Source organism: Crassostrea angulata, chromosome 6 (assembly GCF_025612915.1).
Source record: "Crassostrea angulata isolate pt1a10 chromosome 6, ASM2561291v2, whole genome shotgun sequence".
NCBI classification, from domain to species: domain Eukaryota; kingdom Metazoa; phylum Mollusca; class Bivalvia; order Ostreida; family Ostreidae; genus Magallana; species Magallana angulata.
Window position 1 is genome coordinate 19,511,755 of NC_069116.1, and position 14,839 is coordinate 19,526,593.

Here is a 14,839-nt window from a genome sequence, read left to right on the forward strand (position 1 = left end):
ATTTTACTTCAACGGTCAAAATGTAAACAAACGCTTTGTTTACATAGCGAAGAATTTTAAGCTTTGTAATTCGCTCATAACTTAACAAATGACACTCAAATTTCTGTTGCCTATTGAAAATGCCGTTCTGAATAATTGTAAATATTAAAATCGGAAAAATAATTTTTGACCAAAACCGTGACCACGCCCCTTTAAAAGTCAAATTACAAGCGAGATACAAAGGTAAGAACCCATTGTTATGTAAGCTAAGCTCGTGTCTTATCACTCGAGCTTTGTTAACATAACAAAGAAAAGATAGAGTAACAAATTATACGACTTTATATTATTTCGCGTACTAAAGTATAATTCAATTTTATGATTTAAAATAAAACACAATATTGTGTTGTGTAATGTATTGCATAATGTTAGATCTACAATGCATAAAAAATTCTGTACCAATATCACATCTCTTAGCTATTCAAAACCAGTATTTATTAAAGGAATTATGAATCATTCTTTGAGTATTAGGAATTTATAATTTTGGTTTGGGCGTGATCAAATCCAATAAAGCCCCAAGGGCTTTATGATTTAGGAAATGAATTTAATAATTTTTCTATAGATCGACGTATCAAAGGAAAAAATGACCGGAAAACTTCATCAATGCCATATTGATGAAGTTTTCCGGTCAATTTTTTCTTTGAGACGTCGATCAATAGAAAAATTATTAAATTCATTTCTTGATTACTTAAATCTATATACATATGTAGCTGTGTGATTAAATATTAGAATATTAATTATGCAAACCCTGCTTGCGCCTCAACAATACGTCATTTGAATTTATTGGACTGTATAGTACATAATCAATAGTGTTATCACATACAAAGATACTTTAGAAATGTAAATATTTGAATATGTAACCAACTCCAAGAACTAAACCCGCTTTAAAGAATTCATAATCTTCACATCGCCAAACAACAAACCGAAAACAGATTCAGTATTTCAAACTATGATACATACCCTAAGTTACATTAATCAAAAAAATCTTCATAGGTTAAGACTAATTGTTACAATGTATTTCAATGTGTAACCAATGCGTTGATAAGCTAAAATAACTCTCAATTAAACTATCCAAAACGAATCTCTCTCTCTCTCTCTCTCTCTCTCTCTCTCTCTCTCTCTCTCTCTCTCTCTCTCTCTCTCTCTCTGAGAGACACCGTGATCTCCTTTCCAGGACCTGCACTTGACCTTGAACTGGCCTTGAACAGCGGATGCATATTTAATGACGGTTCGACTATCAATAATAGTCCGAGAGAAAATGAAATAGAAAACATTATTACGGTTGGTCCCATGGGAGGACTAAACAACCGATTTTAATCAATGCCGCAATCTTTTTCCGTAGACACCCTAATAGTAAGCGTCTGTGCACTTTGAATGAACCGTTGAGATCAACATTTTTTTTTACTTGATTAAGATGGAGTAGAAATTGGGACCAATTTTCCGCCACGTGGACTTTGGATATTTCATATGATCGTCAACAAAATAATTTAAAAAGTATTCCAGTTAAATCTCATTCACATTTGTGGTACATTGATAACAGCTCATAAATTGTTTCAGAATAGATATTAAAATGCCCTTTGCTTTGTATTATGTCCAAAGAAAACTGTTTTCCTGACATAATGGAGAAAAAAAGTTGCACTTTATACATGTCATTCGGCTCGGCGCGACACTGAATTTAATTTATTTTATTTGGACATCATTGCTCATCCTGCAAGGGCTTCACGTGTATGTCTATTTCAATAATTCGCAGCGATCGTAAATAGTGTACATTTTTTTTCATTCATTGTCAATATTGATGATTTTATCGATTATTTATTTCATGTTAGTTTCATGCAGAGCTACTGATTGTATATTTGTTGTTACTGTTTTGTATGCCATGTATACCCAGTAATAAGAAAGGTAGCTCAAACAGAATATTTTCTGTTAACATTTTTAATGGTATGTACAATGAAGTCACATAGATGATGTAAAGTTGTTTTTTCTTTGTTTTGTGGGCCCTCAATGCAACTAATTCCTCCGAGCCAGACTTCTTGATGTAGATCATCATTTATCAGCAGCCGATGACCAAGTGAGTGCCTTTCATTCACTTCTATTTGCTTATCTGTCTGCCCAGAAACCATTAATGAGCTTGGCTGTCTAGAAACGCAATCAGAAAATCAATGGAAAAAACATTAATGCAAAATAAAAGACTCATTGATCACTCGGTCTATCCGTACCGCCGTCCCACGGGATCGATGTGGTGACGGACAAAAGTTCAAGATCACCAGACGGTCGTCTGCGAAATAATTGTCGTCTTTTAGAAACGTTTGCAGCTTTTTTCTGCAATAAGATAGTGATTTTGACAGGTTATGAACTACCTATTCTCTATGTAGTTTCCTAAAATTTCATCTTTTTTTAAGTTTCAACTCAATTTAGTATCAGTTCTTAAATGATAGGCTTCAAGTTTTTTTTTTTTAATTATTGCTCGTTAACGCTTGCTATTATCCTTTAGAAGTAAGATTTCACGCTTTAAATCTGAAAATGGTCAGTCTCCACTCATTCTTTTACTTAATTGAAGTTATACAAATTCTTTCGTCTACGTTAGAGTGACTTTGATGTGTTGTTCTGTTTTTCGTATTTGTTAGACGTAAGAATAAAACTGTGAAATATACACGTATCTGGTTTCAATTTTTTTTTTATCATGAAGTGATGTTTCAATAATAATTATGAAATATCATTTATTGCATGCACTCTAATACAGTGGAAACCCTGTCTAAGTCAACAGCTTATTGTATCACCAATTGGTTAAGATTTCTCAAAGCATTGGAAATTAATCATTCGACACAGTAAAATGGAAAAAATAAACATGTTGGGATGAGTCTGCTAATAACTATGATTTAACAGCCAACAACTTAAGGACGTTGTTTACTCAGGGTTTGAGCTCTCAAATCCGGATTGTTAAAAAGTTCAATTTCATGAGTAAAATTTGTTTTAAATACAAAAAGTATTCATGAAATGAATTACTGTTGATACAACAATAGATATTTTTCCTAAATTATGGAATTAGGCTCGGACAAAGTTTGACTTTTAGCAAAAAAGAGGAAATTCAGACTAAATTTTTCAGATTTTGATTTCCACTGAAGTATTTTTAGTAGTACTATAATATTTAAAGTTAAGATTTTACTTGTTGGTCAACATAATTTTGCATATTTTCTGTTGGGTTTATCTTGCTTTTTCGTTTAGATAATCGTATGGCACACACTACAAAAATATTGAAAAATGCTTAAAAATGATAAAAGACACCATATCTCGAAATTTTGACCATTGACCTCATATAAATTTTATACCAGCAGAGAAAGGTCAATATACTTAGTTTAATACTATAAATGTTTTAGCATTATCATCATTCAGTTTTTTGTTATATTGAATCAAAAAATGGGTCGTAATTTGAAAACTGATAGAGGAAATTCGGACTAGAATATCTATAAAAATTGTGAATGAAAACTTAATGCTTTGTATCTATTTAATGTCACTAACATTCATAAACTTTATTTTATTTGTGAAAGAGATAAGCAATTTGTATTATTTTCACAATTAAAAAAATCTGAATCATAGTGTAAAATTTTTATGGATTTTTCTTGAATTTTCAAAAAATATTCAATGGTCGTTGACCTACTTTTTTGAAAGTGAAGAATAACACTACCATGTAAGGTCTATAACACACAATAGTTGGTTTTTCATTATCATCAGTGGAATTTTTTTTCAGTCTAAGTAAACGTCATCCTTAAGGTCAAGATCTGGTAAATGATTCCAGGCTTTTCACTAAAATTTTCAAATCACTCAACTCATTCCTCAACTCAAATCCTTTAAAGAACAGTGCATAAATCTGAGGTCAATACTCATACTTGAGGTTAAGTTTTGACTTGAGGAGAGCTGGTGACGGTGGGGCCAGAGTATCTTTTTGTGCTAGAACCATTATGACGTCATAATTGGTTTGAAAAATCTTTTTCCCGTACTTTACGGCTTTAAAAGAATTATGTAGAAAATTAAACAATTTCTTGACATTCTATGTTAAATCATGGGAAAAGTAATCCCGATACCTATATTCAATATGACATCATTTTAAAAAGGGGGTCAAGAGCTTGTTGAATTCCTTTTGGGGGATACTGTATGCATTCTAGGTATGTTTTATTAGTCAAAAATCAACAAAACTCCGAAGTTTGTTCTTAAATTCCTTCATATTTCATTGAAAATGACAGTTTAAAACATGATTTTTCATTCTGTTTTCCAAAAATTTTAGTCCCGGTACACCCTATCAAACAAAGCTATTGTTATGAAGCATCATTGAAAGAATTTATATCTTAAATTTCATAAACCTGTAGACACCTTTCATTTACTAGATCTTGACCTTAATTATCATTCTTTCATTTGTGATTTCGCCAAGTATTATAAATACATTTATCGTTTAAAAGAAAAGGTGAAAAATCAATTTTTTTAAAATTCTGAGTTCATTTTCTTATAGTTCCCCTTGAAAACTTTCTAACTGATATAAAGGAGAGTTATCAAGTCTAGCTGAGAAACAAGCATAATAGTTCAGAGCAACAACAACCTCGGATCAGGAGTTGAAGACAGGGATGGGGTAATTGAAAAAAGTATTTGTAATTGAGTGTAATTAATTACATTTTTCAAAGTAATTGAAAGTAATTTGTAATTGAGTCTGTCTTCAATTACAAGTAATTGAATGTATTTAAATACATTCCAAAAATATTGTGTATTTTCAATTACTTTTCAATTACATCTCAATTACTTTTTTTCCAAGTTTTAAATATATCATCATCATCATCATTTATTTATTATAGTGACATGTGTTACATCTTTTACAACTAAGTAGTATAAAATTACATATATCAAACACCCAGCCCATTGGACCTATAAGTCACTGTAAACACTAAGTAATAATTTTAATACATGCGCGAGAATTTACTTTGTCTTAATTTAAATGCAGAATGTATAAAATTAGCAGTTTGTCTTGGAAAATTGCAAATGAGAGTTTGAAATAAATTGTCTTGAGATAAATATGAATTATTCGAAAAATTAACACTTTTATAAAGTTCACTTCTGAGATTGTTATATAGATCACATTTTAGGAGAAAGTGGAATTCGTCCTCTATTTCGTCCAAGATACAGAATTTACACATGCGCTCAGTGGCAGGTTAAAAAAGGTGTCTTATAATGATAAATAGATTTTATACATGTTTGGCATTGACTTTTGTTTATACAATAATTTAATGTCCCATAATGTTTCATATGTTTATACAGTCAACACTGCCCAGGGCAATAGGTAAAGATCTTATTTTGTGGAGGTGTGAACTCTGTTAACACCCAAGAACCCCCATTGATTTTAGACTTAAGGGAGTCAAAATATCTCATTCTTGTGAATTATAGCAACTATTATTTATATATACTGATATGCTGTACTGCCGTAAGTTGTACTTTCTGAATAAACATAGTTTTAATATGTGAATAAAAATTAATTCACTGTAGAGAAAATATTATTCAGAACCAAAAATGAACTCAATGGTACTTAATGAATTTAATGTTAAAGAAAATTTTTCTAGAAATTTTCAAGAAATCTGATCTGAACTGAACTATACAACCTTTAAAAACATAACCGTACATAAAGCTATGTATATCTTAATGCTATTAATATATGTATATGTTCTCAAGATTTAAAAAAATAAAACTAAAGTATTTGAAATGTAATTAATTACATTTATCAAAGTAATTGAGAGTAATTAATTACATTTTAAAAAATCAATGTAATTGTAATTGCAAGTAATTGATAAAATTGTCAATGTATTTGAAAGTAATTAATTACTTTTCAAAGTAATTGACCCCAACTCTGGTTGAAGATGTATTAGAATCATTTTTACAGTCAACCTGAACGCTGTATTTAATTCGAAGAAAGAATATATACATGTATATGCAATTTAAAATCTAAATATATGTACATGTTTCAATTTTATATTTAAAAAAAGTAGCCACAGTGATTTGGATCAGATTTTTGATGACCGCTCCTTTAACAGCTTTCAGTTTACTTTGCCATTTGCATTGCATACCTTAACGTTTGAATCATTAGTAGCATTGTATATCATTTATATGCTATCATCTAACGGTCGTTTTTTTTGCTCCAAACACATATTTCTAAATGTTTTATAATATTCGAATCGGAACACACTGGGGGGAACGAACAACAGACTTCTAAAAAGATCCCTACGGGGAGGAAAGGAGACACGATAAACGGTCCTAAGCATTGGACACATAAGGATGGCGCCCTACCGCAGTGATCAGATTGGCATGATATAGATATATAGATAAGACTACTAAGTGCAGTTTGGAGACATTATACTGACTCATAAGGCCGCAGCAATCCTTGCGATGACTCATTTAATAATTGGGTTAGATAGATTCCCACCAACAGAGTGAGCAGTGTTTTATCATTCTTAATATTCAGTCTCGTGAAACCTTTAGGAGATAAAGGGTTGTTTTGAAAGCCATTTATAGTAATTGCTCCTTTGAATTGATGAAAAAGACAAGCGGCATTTGAACAAAATATTATAAAAAGCACATCAAGAATATCGATAAATCGAGTGTGTTTAGAGAAAAGTAATAAAAGTAGCCTTAATAATGGGTTCCTGGAAATAGAAATGTATAAAGTCATTTAGACAGATTCCTTGTAGTTATTAGTTTCGTGTATATATAGTGTTATATTGAGCGCTTTCTTTGCTCTATGTCTTCATGAGAGATACTTACATTCTTTATTTAGGTGTCTCTAGAAGTTACAGTCCTAATACAAGTTGATAGTGTAAGTATATGGTTGGAATTTACTGACCATGTATTAAAGATATTAGGTCTACTACAAACCATGTAACGATTATATCTTACCCACTGTCTTTTTTAATGATAACAAGTAAATAAAACAATGGAAATCAAACTTTTATAATAATATTATAAGTTTAAATTTGAGTAACCACCGTCACCAAAATTTTAAAATCCCTCAACTCATTCCTCAACTCAAATCCTTTATAGAAAAGTGCATAAATTTGAGGTCAAACCTCAGATTTGAGGCTGAGTATTGACTTGAGGAAAGTTGGTGACGGCGGGGGTGTCATAGTGCTTTAAAATGACGTCATAATGCTCGAAGGGGGTAATATATTCTACTGACTATGTATGGAATATACATTGTCTCCACGTGAATGCTGTTAGCCAATGATTTTCTTACTATTTAGCAGGAGGTGAGATATTTGAGCATACTAGTATTGCTTTACAAAGCTTATGTGTTAATAAAAACAGTCTTGATTCTTGTTATCTTTAAATCTATACAGAAATTATTGATATACAGAAAATGAACTGATCATTGCTTATATCTAAAACAAAACAAATTTACTTACTACAATAATACATTCACCATTGGAAAAAAAATCGATTGTGTATATTCCATTTTTGGCTTTAGAAAATTCTCCCCGGTTCAAAACAGTACTACTTATGCAAAGTTGCTTGATTAATATTGGTTAAAGTCCATGAAATAATGCAATAAAAATCATATGATTAATAGTTAACAATGCACTTGTCTTAATTTAATTTTACTTCATATGATCATTAGTTGATATAAATCTGAACCATTTGTCATATAATTTTGAACTGTATCAATAATGGACGGCTAGGTTGCCCGTTTTTGATAAAATCCTATCATAAATGGTAAGGAATCTGTCCACTAATGCAACTTAATATCTTTAGAGGATGTTGTATCATCAAAGGTTAATACATCGACTTCAATAGGTATATCTATGATAAATAGCACTGTTTTGATAGCATTCTACATTATTGCATGCCCTCCCCCCCCCCCTCCCCCAGTTTGAGGTAAAATTGTCAGATGCTAATTTCAAATAATAGGAAGATAATAAAATAAGTCAAATATAAAAAAAAACTATATAAACTTTATCAAAATATCCTAGAACAATATTGAAAAAGGTTTGTTTCTCTGATTTTAAATAATTTTATTTTTTCTCTACATTGAAAATTTTGCAATCATTATTAATTTTTATCATATATTTTTATTTTACAATGCCAAATTAACTTTATTCAGTCCTTGTAGAAGATGAGTATTCAGATTTGTTAGAAGTTCTTATAAGCCTGCGCCTAAAAGATTAAACCGTTTTATATATTAAAAAAAATGGAAAAATTAAGTAGAACTTAGAAAATCAATAAATCTGATTTTCCCACAGAGAAATAGACAGATGTACATGCAAATAAAAATGCAAAATTTAAAGAGGTATCACTTCATACATAATTGTATTATCAATGGTTGAAGTTCATCCTCCAATGCAATACAAATCATATCATTAAAGGTCGACGGTGTACCTGTTTTGCGTTTTCCTTTTATATCATTAGTGAATGTTAATTTTTACCCTTAATGATATAGTGTTGAAATTATATCATTACTTGGCGGCTTGGTAGTTTGTCAAAATTATATCATAAATGGTCAGGATTCTGACCACTAATGCAACTTTACATTATAAGTGAAAACTGTGTCATCAGAGGTTGCTACAGTGCTGAATTTGGTTTCCTCTTGTAGCCACAATGTTTCCAGGGGTTTTAACAAATTTAAAACTACACTCTATCAGGAGATTTCATTTAATAAATCAAGAATTATGGCATTTTAGATCTTGTTGATTCGTTCAAAAAGCTTTTTTTTTTAATTTATTAGTACATTTTAGAATGTTTTTCAATCATATTTTACAACCAAAATAGACAAAATTGTCTAAAGGTGGTTTTGGATAAAGTTTGCAAACACTGATAAAAAACTAAAGTTATTAAAAAAGATTTGGATATAAAAATCATACAAAGTTGGGGAAAAGTTCTGAAAAGAGTAATTTGGTGTTTAATTAACACCTTTGTATAAAGTTGTTATCTGAACTACATGTAGATTTAATAATTGTTGAAGAGACATGTACGATCATTTGATATAAACTCTCTTGAATCTAAAACAAATCGGATAACGAGTGGTGATTACGAACTGTGACAGAAATGGAATTACATGTATCTCAAACGAAACGGGGGGATTTATAGAGATTGTCCTTTAATGTATAAAAGATTCAAACTTCTGTGGATTCAGTATAAATTATTATATAGGTTTTTACCTACTAGTTATTATTTTCAAAAAGGGAAATATTTTTCATTGTGCTATATCTGTATACAGATATAAAAGACCATATACATGTATTTAATTTTTTAGTAAAAGATGTTTAAGATAAAGTTAGAAAAATGGATGGTACAGATTGATACAGCATCGTTGGTATTAAAATCCCTATTTTCCTTACACTGAACTATTAACCTTTCATGGGACCCTACTAATGGTCCGAGGTAACAGTTTGAACAGAATCTTGATCATGTGAGGGTTGTCCTATCATGTGTTGTTCGCCGTCTGTCCGCCCGTCTGTAAACTTGATTTTTAAATTCTTCTCTAAAACCATTTCATAATGGGCAAATTTCAACCAAATTTGGCAAAAACACTTCAAAATATGGTTGGTATTTTTTAAAATAGAAAATACCGCTGTTACAGATGACAAAGCTGTTTTTATAGTGTCCTTTCTGATATATTTCATTTTATCAAATAAAATATACAACATGACAGTAGTCATGTTGTATATTTTATTTGATAAAATGAAATATATCAGAAAGGACAATAGTGTAAGTTCTTAGCTGTTGAAACTGTGAATACCTGGCCAATATTTGAAGTCATTGAACGATTCAAAGTTCAACAAAAGAATTCAGAGGGAAAATCTCAACAACAAAATTACATAAGGATCCTGTGAAGATTCTGAAATCAAACCATAATACCCTATTTAATTTTCTTGGTGGTATAATTCTGCCTCGTGTGTGCAAGTTATTTTTCTATCAAAAAATTTGACATGCAAGGTAAACATGTTGACATTCAAGATAGTTATGTCAACATGCTATATAATTATGTTACCAAATAAGAATATTGTAGTCAGATAAAACTGTAAAAAAAAAATTATTGAATATCGCCCACATGTGACTTCCAACAGGCTAGATGCTACTTAGTCATGTCGAAATGCGAGATGAATATGTTGACATGCAACATGTACACCCCTCAAAAAAATTAAAATAAAATTATTTTCATAAGTTGTCGTAAATTTAGCTCATGTTTAACATGGTGTTTTAGGTCAACTGCGTCACTCGGGTGACCTATAGCGATCCGTTTTCGTCCTTTCTCGTGTGTCGTGCTTAACATTTAAAACAGTCTCAGCTTCTTCCTTGATCTTGGTCGAATTTAATGTTTAGTGATATTTGGTCCAAATCTTAAATTACAAAAAATTCAGGTTATGATGAACAGGAATGCCTTGTGGCAAAGCACTTTGAAAAAATTACGCACTTTGAATTTTTGATTTAGTATGATGATTTGTTAACTTTAGTGAATCTTATATAATTTACCGTCTTTGAGAGCGGGTGGGATGGGAATTAACCAAAGATACAGTTCAATTACCATTACATCATTTATTTGATTGATTACATGAAGAAGGTTCCCTACCCCTCATCTCTTCTTCCAAAACATATGATATTCAGCAACTTGGAGTAAACATGTAAGAACGGAAAAAGAAATACGCTTTGTTGTAAATTAAGTACAGTGATATTAAAAAACCGAGTTGGCCAGCAATAATTTCTCCAACGGTATGTTAAAGAATCTGTATTTTCACATTAACCCTCTTTTCAAATTCTAATCAAATAAATCACTCATTATAAAAGTGGTTACATTGCCGGACAGTAGAAATCATTATAGACTTTGAAATAAGCATTAGGGTGTTGGATTTTTTTTCTCATTCTGATGATCTAAAAGATCATTTTTTTTATAAACATAACGTATCCTTTTTCACATCATGTTTGATCATAAGCACAAGCAATGGAAGCCAGTTGAAATTTATTTTACATTGATCTCCATTATCAATATGTATAAATCAGTTTCGTTTCTGGCATAGCCCTTTGTACCAGATAAGATGTGAATCTGCTGCATACACTAAAAAAGGAAAAATCAATTGCTAAGCGATTCAGTTTATGGCATATTTGGATAAATCAAATTTCCCGAGTCCTTCTTTATGAGTAAATTGTCAAACTACATATGACATTCGTTTTTTTTAGACTGCGCTGTAACAATGCCTCTACCAAAATTTTGAAATTCATGGCTCTTTGGGTTGTAGATTCAAGCTTTAGGACTGGGCTAATAAGGCCATAAAGTGAACATAAATTAAATCTTAGGAAATCTTCTCTAATCTAATATATATTAAAGAAAAACTAAATGCATGGTTATGATGTCCATGAAGCCTTCTAACAAAATAATAAAATTCATGGCCCCTGGGTCAGAGTTTCAGGCCTTAGGGCGGGGCCAATATGGTCATATAGTGTAAATGTATAAAATCTTAGAAAATTTTCCTTTCTACTTCCACAGTTTTTGTTTTGAACATATTTTATTGATTAAACAAAAGGATCAGAAACAAGTTCTAACAACTTACAAGTTCCTCTCCTTGTTGTCATGCATATGAATATAGAACAAAAGAAAATATAATATTGATATACACAAAGAAATATTATTTAAATCTCAAAGATTTGTCTATTAACTTTTGTACAGAAGCAAAAATGCTTTTGTTGATATGTAAAGGTAGGTTGTTGTTGCCATATAAAAGTAAATTAGTATCAATATTGACTAAATCTAACATAAACAATTGATCAAAGATGTTGTTTCTCGCTCTAGAGTATTTTTTACAAGAAAAAAAGAAATGATACACATCTTCTGTTTGACCACATAAACACAACGGATTATTTATAATATTGCGTTTACAAAGATCATAGTTTAATACACAGTTATGTCTCAGCTTTTATGAATAATGTTGGTACAGCGTTTACCAAAAGAAAAATAAATTGGGGGTTTCGTAACTTTAGGCATATTTAGGCACTTCCACAGTAGTTGGAAATAAACTGAATCCATGATTATAGTGCTTATGAAGTCCTCCAACATAATTGTAAGATTCGTGGCTCCGTGGTCAGGGGTTCAAGCCATAGAGCGGGGCCACTATATAGTGAAAATGAATGAAATCTTTAAAAATCTTCTTCTCTAGATCCACAGTAGGGGAAGATAATCTTAATGCATGGTTATGATGTCCCTAAACCCTAGCACTGGCGCCGAAACGAAACACATGTAATTACGGTATCGTGGATTATTTTTATTCATCAAAATGTGACCTGCTGATATTTTGAAAACAGAAAAAATTAATAGAGGATTATATATGTTGTTGTTTTTCCTTAGTTTATTAAACATTTCAACGACGAAATGTTTAAATGCAAAAGATATGAGCATTGATTTCGATACTTTTCAGCTAATGTGTAAGAATTTTTTTCTTCAACATATGAAAACTTTATAAATTTATTTTATCTCTTTATTTTATATAGAGCTTTACTGTTAAAAAATTCAAGATGCAACACATCTACTATTTCCGTGTAAGTATATTCTCAGTAGAAGGGCGCGATTCGTTACACTCGTTGACCCACGAGCTTTAAACCCTATTCCGTGTCAGTTCGCCGTGGTTTAGCAAGTATGTGTATAATTATTGAGCGAGTTCAATGTGGCTGGATATATCTGATCGTGACGCGCCAAGCGAAAGGGCGTATGAATCGGTAGTCGCAGACCAGCTATAGTCCGTATCATATCATCCAGACGGGGTAGACTGAAGAAAGTTGATGATGTTGATACTTGTCGAACCATTTTAACAAGACCTTGGACTTTCGGTAGGATGTAACTATCTTTTTCTTGCATCAAAACAAGTTTAAAGTGACGCTGGTCTCAAGTGAAATATTAACCGATTGCGTAGTCATAGCTATAAAGCCAGACAAATCTTGTTGATTTCAAGGACCATTGCTGAGTGGCCATCAATGAAATAGACAGGCCTACGTCACACTGCTGTTTGACAAACTACCCAAAGTCCAAGTTCTTGTGAAAATGGTTCTCGATATAATTATGATGACGAAACAATGAACAATTAATATATTAGATTTAGCCCCTTCTTTGAAAACGTTAAGATTTTAGAGAAAAAAAAATTACAAGTAGATGCGTACACTGAAAACATTTATCAATTTGCATTATACACAAGGTGGTCCGTATTTACAACACTTCAAATAGATTTTATTCTCATCGGCAATGAGATACTTAACATTTAAAAATGAGTGCTTATTCTGGCCGAAATGGCGAAACGAGACTAAGAAAATACTAGACATTTATGAATTTTGTGTCAGTCACAGTGGTCCAGATTTAGAACCAATTGTAACAGGAGCTTGGACTTTGGGCATCAATGTGACGTAAGCCTGTCTATTTCGTTGCTGGTTCCTGCTCTTTGAAATTAACAAGATTTGTCTGGCTTTTGAGCTATGACTACGCAATCTGTGCATATTTAACTTGAAACCAGCATCATTTTAAGCTTGTTTTGATGCAAAAAGAAGATAGTTACATCCTACCGAAAGTCCAAGGTCTTGTTAAAATGGTTCTATATAGTGAAAGCAGTCTTTTATCATCCTTTGAGGAAAGACAATGTTTGAAAGAAAGGTCTTTAACTTTTAAACATTTAACTTTTCCTGAAGCTTTAACTTCAAATTTTAGGAAAATCCATTTTAATATATGGTTAGCTGTTAAAATTAATCTATTCTCTTGAGAAAATGATGATAACTGTTCAGCTATTCTTTTGGGAGCATCTTAACTTTTTTAAACAAAATATTGTTTGTCACTTGTCATATCGTGAATTTTTAATTCAATTACTGGTCATGGATGGGTGCAAATACCAAACTTACAATACACATGTATGACATGTTGTTATTTTTGTATTTACACCCATTCATAGTTAATTCAAAATTTAAAATTGACAATTCTAATTTACTTACTGGGTGGGTATAAATATAAAATTTACAATTTAATTTACTGAGTGGGTATAAATGCCATACTGTAACTCTTGAATATACTGCATATGTATAACTAAAAAAAATACGTCTGATGCAAAGCAAATTTTGTTTCTAAACTAAATACTATATCGTGTTAACATGTTTACTTTATTCTTGTTATAGACATTTGTTTGAAACATAAATTACGCAAAGAATCTTGTGATTAAACGCGGGAAGTTCACAATGAATAAAACACACACATATGTATTCTTATGGAGAAATGCATATTTTAAAGTGGTTATACGAAAAATTGGAGAGAAATCATTTACATGTTTTATGTTGTCTTCACCTAAGGAATAAACAGCAACCTAAAAAGTTCACCGGGATATGAACTTGGTTGGTCACTTGAACAGTTCTGTGAAATTAGAAGGGTTTCTCATAAGATTTTATCATTTATATTTGAAAAAGGCAAATTGTTCAGAATTGTTAAAATTACAGAGAATTTATGAATAGTGTGACGTCATGAAAAAAATTCATACAGAATTGAACATTTTTGCTATTCTATAAGCTCATATAGGGAAACATATTTGCCAATGTAAAGATATAAAATCAGGATGCTCATGTAAACATGTTTATCTAAAAGTATAAACATAAGTAAGATGTAAATGCTTATGTGAAGAAGAAAAAACACATTTATGCATGTAAAAATCAATTCATGACTATAATATTTATTAGTTGTTGGATTCGGAAGCAGTTTCATGATCAGAGTTCCACGATGCGTCTCACTTTTAAACGGACTACTTTAAGGTTTTAATTTAACATATTT